This window comes from Triturus cristatus, chromosome 1_2 (genome assembly GCF_964204655.1).
Source record: "Triturus cristatus chromosome 1_2, aTriCri1.1, whole genome shotgun sequence".
NCBI lineage: Eukaryota > Metazoa > Chordata > Amphibia > Caudata > Salamandridae > Triturus > Triturus cristatus.
This window is the reverse complement of record NC_140580.1, coordinates 296,125,659-296,142,634: the sequence shown is the minus strand read 5'-3', so window position 1 is coordinate 296,142,634 and position 16,976 is coordinate 296,125,659.

The window sequence follows — 16,976 nt, the reverse complement described above, 5'->3', positions numbered from 1 at the left end:
CACTCCCTTACACCAAGTGCCCGTGATACGCTTGGGACCTGGGACACCACATTATGTTCCTTGGCCACAGATGAACATAGAAAATCTCTGAAAACTGCTGCTGCACAGGGGTGTAACAAAGGCCCCCGCAGTGCAAGGGCCCGAGCTCCAGGGGACCCCCTCAGCAAAGTATGCTGGCCTGAGAGCTCCTGAGTGAGCCAGAGGGGGGGCCCTCCATGTACTTTGCAGGGGGGCCCCTTGAGTTTTGTTACACCACTGCTACAGCAGCTTACAGAGGGAACAGGGAAGTGGATTAGGGCGTTTGAAAAGCAAACCGCAGGTATCACCTGAACAATAGGGGACATAAAAAGTCTGCTTAGTTCTCTCATAGGATATGAAACAGACACTGTATTTCAAAAGGCTGGAGTGAGAAATGTTACCCTCACTGTGACTGGTCTCCATTTATTTTGGTTAGAACAGTAGCTTGGAATCAGCTGAGGAAAATGTATGCTAATAGGCCAGATATTGGATCTCTCATGGCTCAGTCAATGCAGCCTAATGAGGATCCTGCTCAGTTTCTTTATACGATGAAAAATAAATGGACCCAGAAAGTAGGTCAGGGTTGGGAAATAACTGGAGGAAATGCTTTATTGTTTTACAATGTAGTTAAACCCTGGACAGAAATACAAACGCACATAATACATTTTTGCCAGAAAAAGCAAGTGAAAGAAAGGAACAAACAGGAGGTGGCAGGCAAAGCAGCAGTCAAGTTAGTGCAGCAGAAGTTTGCAAAGAAAGGAGCAGTGGAAGGAGCTGTAGTGGCCCCTCACATGACTGCAATGTTTGTGGGACCTGTCCCAGGGACCACTCAACAACAGCACCCATAACAGCAGGAAGATGTAAGGGTGCAGAGAAGTAGTAGATGAGGACGAGGAGGAGTAGGAAGAGGTAGGATGGGTCTTCAAGGAGGGATCAGGTATGTCATTATTGTCAGAGTATGGACTTTTTATCAGAGGCTGCAAAACTAAAAGATGGGATGAGGAAACTGGTAGAGCAGGCATTTATAAACAGGCAGGAAAAGGCAGCTGTGCAGCCACAAAAACATCCTCTAATAATAATTTATGAGCTGCAGACACCACCCCAAAATACACAGCCACCTGTAATGCCCCAAGCACCTGAGCAAAACTACCAAACACCCCCAATGGTAACCCCACATCAAAGTGGACAAGGCGATGTAGTTGTGAGGGGAGGGAATCATTTCCAGATTAATTCTATGGTAAGATATGTAAAAACAAGGTGCTCTCAGACTATTTCTCTGTGTCCAGTATTGTCAGTGATGCACAGGCCAGATGAGAAACCCACTGTGACGGCAGCTATCAATGACAAAATGTTTGCCTGTCTCTTAGACACAGGAGCAACTAAGTCCTGTATTAAAGAGGGAAACCTTCCGATTTTTGTTATTGACTTTAAGAATGTCTTCTTTAGCCCCTCACTCCATCGAGACAGCCACTACCACACAGCGTTCTTCTATCTCGGGACTCACTATTTGTACTCTCAATTACCCAAAGGGTATTGTGAGTCCCCTAGCGGTTTTAACTGAATGATAAAAAAAAGACTGGTCAAATTTCCAGTGTGGCAACACTGTTGTAATATGTCGCTGACCTATTGATATGTAGCCCTACTGAGCAGCATTGCAGAAAACACAGTATGGGGCGTATTTACAAGAAATTGGCGTTGGGTAGCGCCACAAGGCTTCTTGTTGTGATGCCTCACACCAATTTGAAAGGCCAGGAATGCACCGTATTTACAAGATACAGTGCGTTCATGTCTTTTCAGCCAGCGCACATTTTGCAGCAGTGCCCCAACGCAGGCACCCTTGCACCATGGTGCATGGGTGTTTGCGTTGTTGACAGGATTGTTTTTGGCACGCCATTGGCATTTTTGACTGCTGTGCTGTGTTGCATGAGAATTTGGTAAATCCCAAAGTGTAAAACCAAGTGAAAGACATCTTTGACGGAGTGCTAGTAGAGCTTTAAGAGTTCAGTGAGGAGAGAATTTCATCAGATGAATGCACCTTTAACAGGATGTGCCAGGTAGAGATCAGGTCTGTGTGCTCTATTACATTTAGAGTTAATGTGCTACTCCTACGGCACCTGCAAACTCGCACCTGCAAACTCACACCTGCTCTGGGGGCAGCACATTGGTCAAATGTGGGCCAGCTATTTGAAGCAGACAGCAAAATGGCTTGCATTTCAAAGGGGGACAGAGATTCCCCTAAAGGCAGGTGCAGTGTGTGACGGTTTGACTGCAGGAGGATGTCTGGGGTCCATGGAACCCCCATTCCCCCTTTTAAGAGTCAGTCTAGGGGGGTGCACTGACTGTGCATGACTTCTTTATGGCACACAGTCAATGCACCCCTCACAGCTCTTTTGCCTATGTGCCCACGTCTATATTATGGCATGGCACAGACACAAAGATTTCCCTCATTTTAATGGGGCCAGTTTGAGCAGAGAGCATCAAGAGGAGGTTATGGCAGAGAGCATGGGGTCACCAGGGGTTGCAGCTGCAACCACCGCCACTGCCTCAACGACCCCTTGCCTAAGATGTGACAGAATCAGTGCCTGGAACACAGGGGCAGCTGGTCCTAATGGACCTCAATTGGGCTCCACTTTTCTGGTGTTCCGTAAATATTTTTATCACACAAATAGTGAATAATATTATCCACTGTTAGTGTAATAAAAGTAGAGTACAATTAGCTGGCAGCTAAGGTAAGTAAAAATGCTATTAAATGTATGTTGCATATGTGCTTGTGGGTGAGAGTGTGTTTATGTGAGAGAGAGCATATGAATGTGTGTAGTGTGTGTATGTGTAAGCGCGTGTGTATGAGTCAACGTAAAGGTCAAATCTTAAGTGATGTCACTTACACTACCCCTGGCATGTCGTACTAGGAACAAGTGACAATGGTAATAGAGAAATGGTCAGCACCTCCGTTACGTTTGCAATTGTCTGGTATTTGAATGTAAATGTGTGCTCAATGAAAACACGGTGCCACCCAAACAGTGTTGCCCTGTATAGGAAAATAAGATTTCCCATATACTTGCATGATCAAAATTATTATACAGAGCACAACATCAAGATAGCTTAAACTGGCCCTGTTGTCAGTAAAATTTAATTTCAATAAAAACACCAAAGAAAACAAAGTGGACAAGATAATACAGTCCAAGTGTGAATACAAAATTGTATAAATTCTTGATATTGTTGACACGTAGGTGTAGCGTGGATGCAGACAGCCAATACGTGTTTTGTCGTGTAGATGACTTTCTCAAGGCTCAAACTTAGACTGTTACGTCTGTGACTGTTTATATACAGATGAGATCCAGAATGCATTGGGGAGTTGAGACAGCAAAAACTCAAAATTATCCTAAGAGCAGTGGATAGAGTCCCAACTTCAAACGTTGTCTCTTAGATGCGAGAGTAACACTTTAACGAACTTGGAACTGGTATGCTCATTATAATAGACGAGACTACAATCCTAACAGCGGGGGAGCACCTCAGTTTCAGAGATTTGTTTTCTCTCTTTGTCTTCTTTTTCTTCTCTCTACTTCTCAGTGACTGAGTCTTGTCTCTGAACTCTCTTACCTGTAAGGAACAGATACCACAGTGTGACTAAACGTTCATTTTTGGGAGTATTGGTTCTGGGCCTAATTTTTATTCCTAACCCACTCTCAGTCCCTCCTTCTCCATTTTGTTCATGATTACAATCCTAACAGTTCATTAGAATGGTATGAAGTCCATAGTAGTGGCAGGGGTAGCCGTGTAAATGGTGCTCCCTGCTTCTCGTGGAGAGGCCCACTACCCCTGGCATATTGGTGAATTGACACCTATGGTGGAGAGACAAAGAGAAGGAATAGGAAGTTAAGATATTTTGGGGAGGTTCTTAGCTCCAGCTCGGGAGTGATTTTCCTTCATGGCCTTGTTCTGGACTTTTGCATTGGGCTTCGTCTGTCATTCTCATGATTGGTACCTCTAATATAGTTTCTTCAAGGGGTTAGCTCTCTGATCCTTGGAGGGTGGATGTTTTGCCCTTTGACTACCGGATTGCTTCCTGTTTCCTTTTTGCAGCTGGTCCTTCCTTCCCCCTCTCAGTGTCTTGCCTCTTCCCTATATGAATAGAGTGCTTGTTAGAACTGGCAACCTTAGGGTGGTCTTCCCCCAAACCTTTTTGCTTTACTCCTTCATTTTTGCTGATGTTGTTTTTGCTGGCCTTGGGACACTGCACACTTTACCACTGCTAATCAGTTCCAAAGTGCATGTGCTTACTTTTTAAAACGTAGTAATGGCTATCCCCATTTGGTATATTTAATTTACCTATAGCTCGCTAGTAAAATAGTACTGCATGTACCCAGGCCCCGTATATTAATTGCTACATGTGGACCCGCAGCACTTATTGGGCCACACACTTAAGTAGCCCTTTAAACTTGTCTCAGGCCTGCCATTGCAGCCTGCATGTGCAGTTTGTAAAGCGCTATTTCAATCTGGCAAATTAAACCTTTTGCCTGGCCCAAATCTTCATTTTTAATAAATATTAGTCACCCCTAGGGTAGGCCCTGGATAGCCCAGAGGATAGGGTGTAGTGTATTTAAAAAGTGGGACATGTAATTTTAAGTTTTACATGTCCTGGTACTGAAAAACTCTTAAGTTCGTTTTCATTACTGCAGACCCTACCTCCCCCATAACTAATATTCAGAGTTACCTTATTACGTTTAATAATCTTTCATTTCCAAATGGGAAGAGGTACTCAGTTCATGTTTGACTTTTTGGGAATTGTAACAAAATGGTGAAGTTGTATTTTAAAAATGCCACTTTTAGAAAGTTGCCCTTTTCCTGCCTAAGCCCTTTAGTGCCAGTAGCATGAACCTGGGCCACAGAACTGGGTGTAGCTGACAGTTGAGCTTTATGTATTCCTCCAAGACAGCCAAACACAATAGGGAGCTTAGGTGTACCTGGATGGGCCATCACTGGCAGTATAGAAGGGAGGAGCTGTACACAGCCCCACTTACACTTGAGTAGGCTCTGTCCTGCCTGCACACAAACGGCTGCATACCCCCTGTAGTTAGTGTGGAGATAGGACAGGAAATTCAGGATGCCTGGGAACTTGTAAAGGAAACCTCTAGAACCCTCTCCCCACTTCAAAAACACAACTGGGTTTAAATACTGGACCTCAGACACCAGCTTTTCAGTATACTTCTGGACCTGTGGATAATATTCCAGGAAGAAGGACTACTGTCTTGCTGAAGGACTGTCACACTGCTGGACTGCTACCTTGCTGGACTACTGCCTTGCTGGACTGCTACCTTGCTGGGTTGACCTGCTGCCCTCTTTCCTTGGTGAGAAGGACTGGACCTGCATCTCTTGAACCCAGAACCACAGAGTGACTCCAAGGGCTAGTTGGCTAGCCATCTAACTTGATCCTCAAGGACTTAAGGTTCCAACAATCTTGCTCCTGCACCTGGACTCTGCCATCTGTGAGTCTATCCTGCTAAGTGGTGCCATCCCAATTCTGGACCTTTGGAAGTGGGCCTAAGGTACTCTGCCAACCTCTATGGATCCAGTGAAACCGCCACATCTCCTCTTATGCACGGTGCAACCCTGAGAAGAACTCCTCTGCTGTGCATGGACAGGGACATCTTAAGGATTTTGGGGGCCCCAGGCCAAATATAATTTGGGGCCCCCTGCTTGGAACAGCTCTGAATTTATTATCCATTTTCCGCTCATTCAAGTTCTAAGCAACTATGGTCTGATCAATGACAATCCTCTTCTTTGGGCCCCAAACATTTAAGGGGACCCCAGTTCTTCAGGGGGGCCCCATTCAGTGCAAAGCCTTTGAATATTTATGAGATATTGGAGACCGGGGAGCCCCTTTTCATATTGTGAAGAGGGCACCATTATTTTTGCGCTACGCCACTACCTAGGACTGTCATGAAAGCTTAATGATGGGGCCCCTAGAAAGGTGGGGGCCCTGGGCCGGAGCCCACTTTGCCGATGCCTTCAAAACGTCTCTGTGCGTGGATTGAAATTGCCTAAAAGCACTGCATCGCAATACATCCCGTCACCAAATCGGAACTAATACTGCATGACTCATCCTCATCACTGGCCCTCACATCACAAGATTTATGGTGCTCTGTTCAGCGGGCCTAATTGGGTCCCTGTAGTTGGCCCGGTCTCTATCATATCGGCCTGAACTTGTAAATTTGTCCCGGTCATGCGTGACCTGATGATCACAATTGTCGATTTACGCTTTTTTTGCGCTATTTTCACTAAAATCTTTCAAACGAAATATCTCCATTTGTTTGTCGTTTTAGTCTTGTTTTATTTATTAAAAATTACTCATCCTCATCATCACTTTATTCGGTTATAAAATACAATAACCATCAAAGTAAAGTGTTAAAAAGAATAATTTACAGCAATAAAATCCTTATCAAACATAAATGTTTTGGAGATCACATAATCATTGTTTTCCGGCATCTAAAAACATTTTTAAGAAATACAGTAACAGAGGCGATGATGAATTCATTCTCTATTCTCTAAAAATTGCAGAGCTAAAAGGGCGGGGCGACAACATCTCAAACCAAAGGTCTTTAAAACTGGTGTAATCCATCTCTTTCTTGGTACTTCATAATATTTACAGAATAAAATAATATGAATGGTAGATTGCATAGAGGTACCATCACAAGGGCATTTACACAGATGTCTAGACCAATCGTTCATCGTAGGGAAACTTAGGAGTCTAAATATCAAGTTAAATCTGAAACGGGTCAACAAAAGACGATCAAAATCATGAGTAATTAATGATAAATATATTTGAATAGTGGGTGAAGACAGGGTCAAATAGTGGGCTTGAACAGTGGGTTTTTTCATCTCAACAGCTGTTCTTTTTTCGCCCAAATGGTCCATGCAGCAGGCCTTAAGCTCTTTCCTGGAAATGGTGCGCATAGCGCTGGGATCTGTGTAGTATTCAGGGTGTCCTATGTCTGACATGAATTTTTTCACGTATTCCAGCCACCTAATGAGTTTGGCACCATCAGATTTCAGTGCATCGGTCAGTAGGTAACGATTGAATCCTGTTTCCTCTGACGTCCAGATTCTGTGCCACAGAAGAACGGGTTGGGTTTTAATCGTATCTTCCAAGTATGGAGTACCCAATTCCATATGTACTATATATGTTGAGGTGCTTTGGGGTACTGCTAAGAGGAACTTCAAGAACGTGTTTTCCACAATCTGCATGATTTTTGTGTCAGCGTAACCCCAGACACCTGCTCCGTAGATGGCAATGGGGACACATTTGGCCTTGTAAATGTGTATGAGTTCAACCGGTGGACGCTTACCTAATTTCCGGCTGAAGTTGGACAGGGCCGCTAATGCCCTGGCAAACAATAGACGTCTACTCTTGATCGCCTCAATCCAGCTTCCTGTCCTCTCAAATAAGATCCCTAGATAGGAGAATGTTTTTATTTGCTCGATTGGGCTGGTGTTGATAAATATGGTCTTAGCCCTCCTATTTGTCCCTGCCCCACAATTCATAGTATAAGTCTTGTTTTATTTATTAAAAATTACTCTATTTTCTAAATCTGTTGAGGGCTCTTTTTGTGGTGTATTTTCACTGTGTTACTGTTTGAAGTGTTACACAAATAGTTTACACATTGCCTCTGAGTTAAGCCTGACAGCTCTCTGCCAATCTACCCAGGGTTGAGCGCAGGTTCATTTATGGTTTGCTTTGACTCCACCCTGAGAAGAATTGTGATTGCTGCTTGAGAAGGGTTTCACCCCCCCTCAACCAGTAACCCATCTTTTACAGTACTCAAACCCGAATTTTGCCATCCTGCTTCTGTTCCTCTGACCTGCTTTTGAAGTGGATCGCTTTTTGGTGGTCATGGCATTGGCCCTTCAGTTGTACGAAATTAGTTGGCCCCTGCTGGTTTTCTGCAGTTTTGAACCTGTGGTTCATCTCATGTTTATCTTCCACTTGGTCCTGAGTAGACCTTTGGGTCCTCTTACTCCCGCCAGCTGTGGGCACCTTCTGTCTGTTTAAGCCCATGGCTTTGCCCTTCTTCCTGGTTGTTCGTGGTTTTAGTTGCCTTTGTTGTGTTCTTTCTTTACTAGCTGGTCTGGCTGGTTTCTGGGGGTGCTCCTGTAGTGATGTTGGCTTCGCTGGTATGACTTTTCTAACCAGGAGGTATCAGTAGGTGCTACTCTAAAGGTGTGGTGTTTTTTTAGGCTGTGGTGCACAGAGTTCCCTTGTAAAGGTTTGTCGGCTGCTAGGCAGGCATCACTCACTTTTATCTCATTCGGTTTCAGCTGGATATTCATAGCTTCCTGACATCCTCTTAGTTGTTGTGGAGGCTGTTACCTTATCTCCTGACTTACACTTTGTGCAGCATTCCTGTGTTCTGACATTTTGGGATGCCTGCAGTAAAGTTGCCAATTTAGTACATCCTTATTTACACAAGAACTGTGAGAAGGAAGATAAATGGGTGGTAACGTCTTAATTACTTACCCATAATCTTCATTATTTCCTCATTCCCTTCCACATTCTTGCCTTCCCTTCTTCCGGGGCCTCTTCCATGGTTATTATTTTTTAGGGCTTTGGGGGGTTTAGTGCTTCGTATCCGAAAGGAGGAGGAGTATTCATAGGGTTGGGACCTTATGGGTAAAGAGGGTGGACTAAAGTCTCAGAAAAGGAAGAAGGGTTACAACCTATAGGTGGGAAAAGGAAATTGATTTCTTCTTGGTAATGAAGGGTTGATTGTCCCGGGTAAGGAGTCCCCTCTTATGCATATGGACTGAGAAGAGGTAAAACATGGAGATTACCCGTAGGCAATTGGGACATACCTTGCTTTCAGTCCTCAGTGCAATCAAAGGATGGCCACGAACAGGAACTGTTACTCAACTCATGTTCCCAATGTACAAGAATGCACAATGTGCATAGCGCCCAAGCACCTCAGTATGCTCCTGACCTTTCCCATTACAAGATAAGCAAGCACTGAGAAAACAGATAGATCTGGTTTTTTTAATGGATTGACAGGTGCTGCCATTCAAATTACTGTGTGCGTTTGTGTGTGCGTGCGTGTGTGTTGGTGTGGATGGGTTACTAAGTCAAGGTACGAATGAGCCAATGGGTGGATCAGTAGGGGTATAAGTTATTGCATGGATAGATAAATTAATGGATCAGTGCATGGCTAGATGCCTAATTAGCTGAGTGAGTGCACAAATAAATGGGTGTGGAATTAATTTGTAGTGGGTGTAATCCAAATGCGATGAAGCCGAAAACGTTATACATACCGAGTGAAGTTACTTTTTAGGTCGAAGCCTACCAGATAGCACAGCTGCTTGGTGTTCGTCTGGTTTGCTGAAGACATCTTATGGGCGTTCAGAAAGCTGACCTAGGAATGCATTCCGCCCATTGGTTACCATTGGCTTTTGTGGTTTTTAACTCACATTTTCTGACTTTCTATTTGCTAACTTTATTTGCTTTAGGTTGCTCTGTTTGAGTTCATCCCTCCCACTGCCCAAACCTTGTTTACTGTATCTGTCTACACTTGGTGAAATGGGGGAGTGGGGTACCTAGTAAGGTACCTACAAACTTTGTAGATCCAGATCAGTGGGTATCGCATTTCAAGGCTCAGTTTGCACGTAACGGGGACGAGCAAGAATGCTTTGATATGCTATCTCCCACTTCTACATTGCACTTCACCAAGAAAGATGTGGAAAATGCTTTACTTTTAGTGCCCAGAGGGAGGGCGCCTGGGCCCGATTGTATTCCCGCTGACCTGTTCCTTTATGATATTTCAAATTGGGCACAGTATATTCAGTTACTTGTGAATGCTATTGCAAGTGGAGCATCAGTGCCCACTACTTGGGCAGGAGTTGAATTACTCCCAATTTATAAGAAAGGGGACCGTTCACAACCTGGTAACTATAGGCCGATAAGCCTTATAGATTGTATACAAAAGGTGGCGGCCAGGTTGGTACTGAACAGAATCCAGGCTTGGATTGAGGAATGTAATATTCTGTCTCCTCTGCAGGCGGGTTTTCGTGCTTGTACTAGCACTATTGATCAGGTGTTCAGGTTCATCCTGATATACTGGCGTGTTGTATTACTAGGGGGAGGTACAATTTATGCAGCATTTGCCGACCTTCAGTCGGCTTTTGACCTTGTCCACCGAATCTTTTTGGCACTGGGAATGCCACGAGATCTTCTGGCATTTTTGGTTAAGCTACATGTTGCCAATTATGCGCAGGTGAGATGGGATGCGCAGGGGAGTACTACCAAAAAGTTCCATGTAGAGAAGGGTGTTAGACAGGGGTGCGTTCTAGCACCAACCCTCTTTTCACTATATATTAATGGGGTAGTGCAATATTTCAACAATTATCCCACGGACGCACCATCTCTAGCCGGGATGAAAATCCCGTTGCTTATGTTTGCGGACGATACCCTTATAATTTCCAAGACACGAAAGGGCCTTCAGCGTGCCCTCTCAAGATTTGAGGAGTTCTGCCAGGACCATGACCGTAGTCAATGTTGGCAAAACAAAATATATGGTCCTACATAAACACAGGACCATCAAGGGTAGAGTCGAGATGAGGGAAGGTACTCTGGAACAAACCCAGGGTTTTACTTATTTAGGGGTAACCATCGGTAATAAATTAAGTTGGAAGCCCCAAATAGACTTGCTCTCCGTCAAGCATGCCCAACTTTTAGGAGCTTTGCTAAAGGAACAGCGATTATCCCATACTAAACCCATTGCTCCGGCATTACAAATTTATTCCTCAAAAATCAGTGCTTCGATACTGTATGGGGCTGAATTGTGGGGTTACGCCAACATAGACTCTTTGGTAACAGCGCAAAACAAATTCTTAAGGTCACTGATTGGCCTCCCGCAATCCACCCCACTGTTGCCCTTGTTTTTAGATCTGGGCTGCTACTCGATGGAGGATGTGGCACACTATAGGCCTGTGGCCTATTGGAGAAGGCTAAGGGTTACACCAGAGCTTTCGCATTATGCCCAAGCCCTAATGGAAGTTAGGGAGGCTGATGGTATGAGCAAAATCGCGTGGTTAAAATGAGTAAAGGCCACTCTTTGTAATATGGGGATGATTCGTCTATGGGTTTCCCCAGCTGACAATGTTTTTCCGTCAAAAAATGAATTTAAGGCAGCATATTGGAATATGCTAGTTATGAGGCGATTTGCTGCCCTAATGGGCCCCTCCCTGTCTACAGACTTTCTCGATCTTAAGCACAAAGTGAAATATGAGGGGTACTGGGATTTGATAACCACCCATAAAGACAGGAAACTGTATTACCAGTTTAGGGTGGGTTCGCTCCCTACTAATGTATTTACCAGCAACTGGTGTAGCTCGAACAGTAGCAATTGTCTATTTTATCTTAACCCTTACGAATCACTGGCTCACATTCTTTTTGCTTGTCCAGCCTATAGAAAATCCAGGTCTAGATGGTTGAAACCCGTATGTTTAAACCTAGGGACTAGGTCAAGTAGCGAGGCATTCAGGATTTTAAAAACGTCCACTGAAGATCATATTGTGATTGCTGTTGCTAAGTTCTTGGGCTGGGTTTGGGTGATTCGTTCAAAGAAGAGGAGCTGCTAGTAAATGTTTTATGCTCTATAGTTTCATCTCTGATGATTGTTTATGTACCATGCATTTTTTGTATGATTTTCTAATGAACCTAATTTGATTGTATACGAATTAAGGAAAATTGGTCACCCTAGGAGGTAGTATTTCAGGGTTGACCTTTTAAATTGGTTTGTTTTAGTTCTTTTTAACTATTTATTCTTCAATTATGTATTTTTTAAAGGAAGGAGTGTTTGAAATTCATGTAACACACCTGTGTGTTTACTTGGCTATATTTTTATTATATTCTCACCTCTTTGTACAATGTATTAACTTTTGTGATTTTATAAATCGAAATAAAGTTTTTGACTGACTGTATCTGTCTACAAACTTGTTTTCTATAAACAAGCTTTTAATCTTGTTCTTATCTTGTCATATTTGCTGTACATTCAAAGGCATAGGTCAAATATCAAGCTGTCTCTTCCAAGGGAGGTTGGTGTTTCTCTGACTACAAAGTGTAATCATTTTCGTGACAATACTGCTAAGTATCCATGTAAGAGGAGACGGTGTAGGATGTTTCTTTTCTTGCACATTTACTGAGCTAATGTTTCAGAATATATCAGAATTGGTACACATGAAGCACATTTTTTTGTAATTCTGAAGTGTGGTAGAAACAGATATTTGAATATGATCAAAACACATCAATACACTAGGTGATTGCATTTGCACACATTATTGTTTGAGTGCAGTAAAACCATTTATCGGTGCAAATGTAATGGTCATTTCAATGAAAATGTATTGTCTGTAATGACTGTGCGCTACCACACCATACATACTTTGCAGTATGCCACTCCACTCCATTTTATGCTCTTCCACTATATGCCACGCTAATCCATTCTATGACACTCCACTCTACAAAACTCCTCTCTATGACATGCCACTCCACTCTAAACCCCTCCGCTCTAAGACACTCTACGACACACCACACCATTTGATGCCATGCCACTCCCATCTAAACCACTCACTCTATGACACAATATGCCACTCCACACCCCTCCACTCCACATCACTTATCCCACTCCACTCCACCCCACTTCAATCTACCCTACTCCACACCAATCTATCTGACTCTACTCCAATGTACCTCAATCTAACCCACCCCACTTTGCTACAGCCTACCCCAATCTACCCCACTCCAATCCACCCAATCTCCTCCACTCCACTCCAATCTACCCCACCCCAATTTACCCACCCCACCCCACTCCACTCTAACCAATCCAATTCACTTCACTACAATCCAATCTACCCCCTCCACTACAATCTACTCCACCCCACTTCACCCTACCCCAATCTCCCCCACTCCATTCTACTCTACTCCATTCTAATCTACCCCACTCAATCTAACCTAATGGCGCCGCCATGCTAAGTACTCAAAATAAAATGACAATGAAATAATTTCATTGCCATTTTATTTTTTAATACTTAGCGCAACTTGCAGAGGGCGGGGGGGGGCAACGCTCTTCCGCCCTCATGAAGAAACCACTGCTGATCATATCACCTATTTACAAGGAAGGAAACAAATCAGAACCAGGAAATTACCAATTGATATCTCTGGTTGGCAATGAGGCGAAATACTATATAAGCATTTTATTGGAGCACCTTCTTGAATGGGCCACCATAAACTCTATCATCTCACCCAACCAGACTTGATTACCCCCAAAAAACTGGGACCTCATCAAACATCATGACCCTGTTATTAATCATCAAGTCCTCAAAAAAGTGCCAAACGCCATCTCTACCTCTGCTACATCGGCGATAACGAATCCGCTTGACTGTGTCAATCGAAACAGGCTTTGGAGGAAACTAGGAAGCTGGCTTATAAGCCTGGCGCTCCTAAGAGCCATTGAAAACCTATACTCCAAACACCTAGGTCAGAATCAGACTTAAACAGGGGTGTTTCCTGGCCCCCAAGCTATTTAATTTATTTCTGGCTGACCTACCCCCAGCCTTGTCCTCTGTCAACTCTCACGCACCAAAGTTTGGTTCCACACTACTTTCTCATCTCCTCAACGTCGACGACTTGGTGTTGATCATTCGGAATAAGGTTGGCATGCAACCCCTTCTGTGTGCCACCCAAGAATACTCCTCCACGAATGGACTGACAATAAACACAAAAAAGTCAAAAACTTATGAACCTCTCTGGAAGAAGAACGAAAGCAAAGGACAGCTGATTTCTTGACACCAACAAGGTTGATGAAATAGGAGAATATAAATATCTTGGCCTCTTATTTGACAGCAATGGCTCATTGAAACCTCACAAGGTAGAAATCAAAAGAAAAGGGAACGCCTTGGTAGCAGGACTAAAGGCACTGTTTAGAAATCTAAACGGCCATTCGTATAACCCCATCTTAGAAATTGCCTGGGCAAATTTGGTTCCCACCCTGGCAGACGAAAGTGAGGCCTTATGGGGCAGAGACTCAAAAACTCTGGACACCACCATTGCAAGAATTTATAGGCAAATATTCCAACTCCCCAGCTATATTTCACCAGCCCTGATCAGGTTGAAGTTTGAGTTAATAAGTCTTCTGCTAGGCGAGCAGCCTTTGCCATCACCTGCTATAGGCTCAAAACCGCTGAGGACAGCATCATAAACTACAACGCATGGCAGGAAATAACCTAAAGATCCCATTTACCTTCAAGACACTATCTCAACGAAACAGTTGATTGATTTGTGTAGCCGAATTATGGCCTGCAGCGGAGAACTATGAAACCTTTAAAAGAGCAGTTAACAAAACATCCAAAATATTATTATCCTTAGACAACAGGGCCACTCTAGCAACATGCTCTCACGCCTGGACTGCATCAAATAGCTACACTAACTTGAAACCACAGAAATACCTGAGTGAGGTCTTCATAGGCAGGATTAAAGGGAAATACCTGAAACACCGATTTTGGATCCTGCCCTCCATTAACATGACCGGCCCTGGTTGACGGCCAAAGGAAAGGCTGCTTGACGACTATGCGGCAACACAAACGAAGATGCTACACACAAAATATGCCTCTGCAAGACCACCTTAAGCCCCTGTTGACGTTGACTGCATCCTCTCTGGGACCAGTCATGGGTTCTCTCCTGCAGACAAGCCATATTATTCTGCCTTAATTCGCAGGCACCCAATCAATCTCCCGGACAGTGAAATATCTCAAGGGAGTTGAAATTGCCATAAAGAAGGCATCAGACTAAGCTGAAAGTTCATCTTGCCAAGGCAAGGGTGGGACACACTTGCCCACATATCACATCAGCTAAACAAGCAAAACACCCTCTAGTCCCCTGGTGCGGAACTGAATACAATATCCCACATCAAAACCTGTGACGGTGAAAAGACCTTGCCACCAAGCAACGCCAACACGTATTTGCACAGGCACTTTCATTCCCGATCAGCTCATGGCTCCCTCCTGGAGTACGCACACTAGTCACAAACTGAAAGGCCCCTCCATGCTATCCCACAGCTTTAGCACGAAGCACTTCAGATCAAGCGAATCTTGCATTTTTAACTAAAACTAGACCACCAACTCTCATGTTGATGCATGATTTTTTTGCTCCCTACAATGGATCCTAGTGGGGGCCAGCCGAGAACTCACTCACCCATCCACTCCAGGCAAACCCAAGCTTGCACTTTACACCAACAACAGACAACCATCTCTTATGCAGTTATTTTAAGCTGCTTTTATTCAGAAATCCAAGTCAGCACTGCACAGGAAAGGGTCTCTAGTAACTGGGGACTGTAGAATTTTAGAATCCAACAGGTCATGCTGCAGAATTTTAGAATCCAGCAGTTCACTCTTAAATGACGAGAAGCCCAGGACTTTAAACGCTCATCACAGTCACATTTCTAAGCACTATGGACCTTTGTCTTGGATCAAATTACTGCAGCCAGCCGAGTGTGCATGCCATAGGCGAATCTAAAATCCTAGATTCTCCTATACACATCAATTGCAAAATAAACCACCCCACTGGACAGGAAACTACCAGACAATATAATTTGTCTTGCAACTGTTAATTTGAACCGGTATTTTTATCTTTATCAATGTATAACTTGGATAAAGATAACGGTTAGTCCTGAGGAAGGTGGTTACATTTAGATAACTTCACCGAAACGCGTTGACGCAGCTAATTTACGTTAAATTTGAAAAGAGACAGCAAGAACGAAAAAGACAGGGAATTTCTTCCCCTGCTGGGTGCTGTTTACATTAGTGTTTAAATTAACAGTTGCAAGACAAATTATATTGTCTGGTAGTTTCCTGTCCAGTGGGGAGGTTTATTTTGCAATTGATGTGTATAGGAGAATCTAGGTTTTTAATGGTTTTTAAGAATTCATGTGTATCTGTATACATGATTGGTTTTGTTGATATTCAAAATGTCTAATTATTTGTGATGTCTAATTATTTGTGATGTCTAATTATTTGTGATGTTTAATTATTTGTGATGATTTGTATTTGTATTATGCATTTTTACCTATTTGGGTTTCTGATCTATTAAATACGCACAATAGTGCTTATATACTTTTATTAGACTCTCTTAGTTTAATCTTGGGGGAACATTGATGCATCAGATGGTGATTGGCATGAGTGGGCAGTAAATGACCAAGTGTGCAAAAGGAGTTCCAGAGGGAAAATTCTGGTTTTAACTCTCAAGTTACATAGGAGCTCTGTCCCTCTGGATTTGTAGAGCCCCTCTCCTTGTTTTCAAGGGAACCTAAAATCCTGCCATTTTTATCTTACTAACTTAACAGTCCTCTTGCATTCATGTTTTTAAGAGCCCCAAACTTCCTTGTACTTGATCTTATTTATTCCTTTTACTGCTTTTGGCACTCGTATTTTGCACAATACGATCATTTCAATTAATCAAACGATATATATTTCATTTAATTTCACTACAATCTACCCTACTCCCAGTTCACTCCAAACTACCCTACTCCATTCTACCCCATCCAATCCGCCCCACTCAATCTACTCCACTTCAGTCTACAACACACTAACCCAATCTACCCCACTCCAATCTCCCCCACCCATCCCACCCCACTGTCATCCCAATCTCCCCCACACCATCTCAATACCTCCACACCAGTCTATCCAACTCAACTCCAATCTACTCCACTCCAATGCAATCTAGCCCACTCCAAACTATTCCACTCCTATCTTTCTTACTCCAATCTACCCCACTCCACTCCAATCTACCCCACTTCACTCCAATCTACCCTATCATAATCCATCCAGTCTATCCCACTCCACTCTACCCACTCCACTCTACCGCACTCCACCCTAATTTACCCCACTCTGCTCCAATCCATACCTCTCTACTTTTATATAAC